Raw genomic sequence first — 5338 nt, 5'->3', positions numbered from 1 at the left:
GTGAATCAGCTGGAAATCCAGGGCCTCCCCCGGGGAGAGCAATGACGTGTCATGAAGTGTCCATAGAGACTGGGTTTGGCCCTGTCAGTAGGGAAGCGGCAGCCACAGGCCATTGAGACCCAGCGTGAGTCCCGATCTGCGTTTACTGCTTGGGAGGTCTACCGCCTTCTCCAAGGCTGGTTCCCACATCTGTGAAATGTGCATCCCAACAGCGCACGCTTCAAACACCCCTTACAAAAATGAACTGAGACAGGCGGGTCAGTCTTCGCGTGCCCCTCTCCCTAACCGGTGCCTGCTGGACGCGCTTCTTGGAGTTTTCGCTGTCATGGTTGTGTTGGCTGCCCTGGGGGGTCTCGTTGGCTGCCCTGGGGGGTCTCGTTGGCTGCCCTGGCATTGTCAGTATACGGCCCCTCTCCTCCATTCCCAGTGGGGGCTCTGCTGAATCCCCCCACCCATTACCAGGAGATCTGGGCTGAAGCTGCAGTTCTCCGACATTGTAAAGGGGGTGAAGAGGAAAGCAGCTGGGCCCGAGCTCCCTCGGGTGTCCCTGGGTGGAGTCGGAGCTTCCCAGCCCCGGGAGGGTGTCCGCCACCTGAGGCTGCCTGGGCATCTTCGAGGGCTAAGGCAGGGGAAATTGTGCTGAGGGACATGCCCCAAGGCATTCTGGGCAGAGAGGTGTCCCCAGGTGCTCAAGACCTGGGCAGGACTGGGGACATAACTCCCCTGTGACCCAAGAGCCGGCCCAGGTGGGAAGCAGAGGCATCCCCAGGGTGGGACCGCTGGTGACCTGCCATGGATTATGGACTCCGGGAGTCTCTCCTGCTCTCAGGCTGGAGCTCGGGCAAAAACAAAGACCTGAACTTGCTTCAAACTGTTTCCATCTGGCGGCAAACGGAGGGAACCAGAGCCCAGCCCAGCCCAGATCCCTCTGAACTGCAGACTGGATCAGCACCTGGGCAGTGGCCTGAGGGAAGGGGACACGCTGTCCTGCGGTGAATGCTGCTGACTTGCGTCCACAGTGTTGTTCTACAGAGAGCTCGACACACAGGAAAATAGTCGGGATGTATGAAGAAGCAATGCAACGTGACCCTGAGTGTTTGGGTTGGGGTTTTCACTACTCTGATTAAAGGACGGCCAGAGCCATTTCAGAGGAGGAAGAGTCTATTTGAGGGCTCACAGTCTCAGAGGTCTTCGTCCATAGGAGGCCGGCTCCATTGCCCAGGGCTCGAGGTGAGACGGAATCTCATGGCGAAGACTGTAGTGGAGGGAAGCAGCTCATGTGATGATCAGGAAGCAGCGAGGCATAGTCTCCCCTCCCCAGATACAAAATATATACCCCATAGCCATGGCCCCAATGAGCCACTTCCTCCTGCCTCAGTTAATCCCATCAGGGATTAATTAACTGACTGTGTTAAGGCTATGACCCTATCACTTCCTGCTCCAAACCTTCTTGTATTGTCTCACATGTGAGCTTCTGGGGGACACCTCACATCCCAATCATAACATTCCGCCCCTGGCCTGCAAAAGCTCACACTCATCTGGCAGTGAAACATACATTCAGTCCATTCCCAAGAGCCCCATCATCTCAACAGTTCCGAGATTGCTCAGAGTTCAAGCCCAAAACCTTCCCTGAGGCTCAAGGCAATCTCACATTGTGAGCTCCTGTAAAATTAAAAGCAATTTACAGGGACCCAATATACAAAGGTACTGAGTAAACATTTCCATTCACAAAATTAGGGGCATAGAAAGAAGGGATGGGACCAAAGCAAGTCAGAAACCCAGCCGGGCAGACAAGTCCTGCAGCTCTGTGTTCGGCATGAGGCTCCTCACGTGGCGCCATGTCCTCTCCAAAGGGCTTGAGTGGCTCCGCCTCTGTGGCCTTGTTGGTGGCAGCCCCAGGGACCTCTCTGTTGGCTTGTCTCTGCTCAATTCCCGCAGCTTTCCTAGGATGATCCCCACGTTATTGGCATTTCTTAATCTTGGGGGGTCTCCACGGCAGCTTTGGCTTCCTCCTCACATCTCCACACTCTGACTGCTCAGGGGGTACCTGCAGGGACTCTGACCCTGCTGCACTCTGCCTGGTCTCCCAGGCCTTCTTTGGGATCTTGGTGGAATTCTCCAAGACCCGGTAGCTCCAGCGTCCTGTATTCCTGCAGAACCAGCACCACTTGGTTGATGCCAAAGTCTGCCACCATCTTGAGCAGCAGCCAAGCTTTCAGGACTCTGGCTGCAGTGGCCTCTGAGTGCCTGGGTAGTTGAGCATGAAAACGTCCTACGTCCCCCTGTGCAAGAAGGGTGCCCTACTGGTCTCTCCCCAAGATTGTTTTCACTTTTACTTCCTGGAGCTTGAGTGGGTGTGGTCTTGCCTGCTCCTGAGAGGCCCTCCAGCTGTCTCTCCCATTGTCTCTGGGCAAAGTCTTTAGCTTTTCTTTAGCGGCCATAATGTCTGTAACAACTACACCTTCCTTAGCCCCAGTTTTACTCCTGCCTTTCAAGTTCAAGTTTTTCAAATATTTCTGCTCTGCTTTCTTCTCCTGAATATTAAAATAAACATGGCTAAAAGTTACCAGCAAGACTCATGCCACTTCCCGAATGCTATGCTGCCTAGGCATTTCTTCCACCATATTAAGAAGTCCATCACTTTTAAAATCAGCTGCACAGAAAGTCTTAGGACATGGACAAAATGCAGACAACTTCTCAGCCAGAACATAACACAAATGGGCTCTGCTACAAGTGCAATAGAGTCCTCCTTTTCTGAGTGCTCTTGAGCCCTGTCTTCACTGTCCACGGTCCATTGGCCATTTTGGTCTTCTGAGCTCCCACTGGAATCTGCCGTTAATCTCCACTTATAACATGCAACCATCTAAAGCATTTCTAGCTTGCACTGCTACACATCTCAAAATTCCTCCCACCAATTCCAAAAAGCTCCTAAAAAATTCTCAACCACATCAGGTTAGTCAAAGCAACGACCCCGCTTCTTGGTACTGATTTATGTTTTAGTCAACTTTTTGGTTGTTATGACTAAAAGACCCCACCAGAACAATTTTAGAGGAGGAAAAGTTTATTTGAGGGCTCACAAAGGGCAAAACTTTGATGAGAAGCAGGATATCACATGGCCTCAAAGGATTTCCCACCAAAGTTTTGTTGAGATTTGGTGGTGTTACACATGTCCACGGGTTCTATTTTTATTTCTCCCTCCAGGAGGCAAGGTTCAATTCCACTCCCTTTGAGTATGAGCTTGATTTAGCAAACATCTTCTAGAGGACAGAGAAAGGGACAGTATATTAGGTTTACGTGGGAAACTGGCAACACTATGCAGTGGCGAGGCCTCACTTTACCAGTGGGAAGTAATGCTGCTGTCGTATGTCCCTGATACGATGGGAAGAGGAGCCCTCCATCTCTGCAGCCCACTTCTCCAAAACCCACAGCCCCAGCCTCATGAAGAAACAGCAACACATACAAATTGAGGGACTGGTGTGGTTTGCATATTGAATGTCCCCAAAGTCCATGTGTTGGAGGATTGGTCCCCAACCTTGGTGATACTATTGGGAGATGATGGAGACCTTAAGGCTTAGTGGGGAGTCTTCGGTCTTTGGAGATATCCCTTGGGGGGATTGTGGGACCTCAGCCCCTCCCCGCTTTTCACTTCCCTTCCCTGAGCTGAATGGCTTTGCTCTACCACATGTTCCCCCCATGATGGTCTGCCTCGCCGCAGCCCAGAGCTGTAGAGCCAACCAGCCATGGACTGAAACCTCTGAAACTGTGAGCCCCCAAACCCTGATCTCTTTATAATTGATCATCTCTGGTGTTTGTTTCAGTAGCTGGAAGCCAATGAACACAGGGAAGGTCTATAAAATACACTGACCAATGTTTGTCGAAAATATAAAGGTCATGAAAGACAGGGGAGTGTGAGGGAGACTAAGGAGACACATGTTTAGAAATAATGCTCAGATCAGAAATAGGACATTTAGGGGGAAACTGGTAAATTCCAAGAACAACTGCATCTTACTAAGTAGTTTAATGTTTAGTTAAGAGTGTTCTGTCAATATGAGCTCATTGCTTTTGATAAATGTACAAACAGATGGGATGTAAGTTTTTAGCTTAGAAAATGGGTTAGAATTTATTTTTTTGTAGAAGTTTAGCTGGCATCTTTGTTCACACTACTACAACAAAACACCAGAGCAAGAGTGACTTTAAACAAAAATAACTCATTGCTTAAAGTCTTGGAGCCTGGTAAGTCCCAGATCAATGTGCTGACAGCTTTGGGGTCTGGAGGGCCCATTTCCTGGTCCATGGGTGACCATATTCTTTCTGTGCCTCAGATGGAAGAAGGGGTGAGGGAGATCTCTGGGGTCCCTTCAGTAAGGGCACAAATTCCATTAATGAGGGTCCCACTCTCATGACGTAGCCACTTACCAAAGTCTCCACCTCCTTATATCATCACTTTGGTGCTTAGGATTTCAATGTGTGAATTTCAGGGGAACAAAAACAGTCTACAGCCGACGGGAAGAATTTCAGTTTTTATAAGCGGCATGATCTGGCCCACGTGGGTCAGCTCCATCACCTACAGGTGATGAACAAGTGAATGGATGAGGTTTTGTAAATAAAACATGATTTACAACATCAGCCAGGGAGCCAGAGAGGCCCCACGGGGTGCAGACGGGACCTTCGGCAAATCTGAACTCACCTGGAATAAAACATTTATAAGATAAACAGCAAAACAGCTCAGAGAGGGGGGTTTTCCTCAGCACCACAGGAGCCCAGAAAACCAAGGGGAAAGGCTGCGTGTTTACGGCATCAGAAAAGCAGAGCTCGCGAGATGGGCTCAGAGGAAGCTGGCCCGACACAGCGCTGTTTCGGCGGACTTGGAGATGGGCCCACGGGAAATCCCAGATTCCAACTCAGAGAGACGAGAGACGGGAAAGGCAACCCACCATCTGTGGATAGAATCATGCATGAGTTCAGAGCCCAGGAGGAGAGGAGGGGCGACCGGCAGAGGAAAGAGTCCGAGAGGAAGGCGGAGAACTTCCCAGTGCCGATGAAAGTCACTAGCCACAGACGCAAGAATCTCGGGAGGTACAAAGAAAACCACTGTCACACGTGTCACATTCAAACTGATGAAAGACAAAGACAAAAGGCAAATCTTAAATACAGAGAGAGCCGAGAAGACGCGTTTCACACCGAGGAGCAAGAGGATGGCTGATTTCTCACTGTGGGAGCTGGGAGGACAGTGTAACGTCACCTTTAGGGTGGCCCAGAAGCACGGAGACCTGCCAATCTAGAATGGCCCATGGAGAGAGCCTCTTCAAACATGCAGACTGATTCCGAACTCAAGGTG

This window comes from Callospermophilus lateralis, unplaced genomic scaffold (assembly GCF_048772815.1).
Source record: "Callospermophilus lateralis isolate mCalLat2 unplaced genomic scaffold, mCalLat2.hap1 Scaffold_3086, whole genome shotgun sequence".
Taxonomy (NCBI): domain Eukaryota; kingdom Metazoa; phylum Chordata; class Mammalia; order Rodentia; family Sciuridae; genus Callospermophilus; species Callospermophilus lateralis.
The sequence above is the reverse complement of the archived record's forward strand: the minus strand, read 5'-3'. Positions refer to the sequence as shown.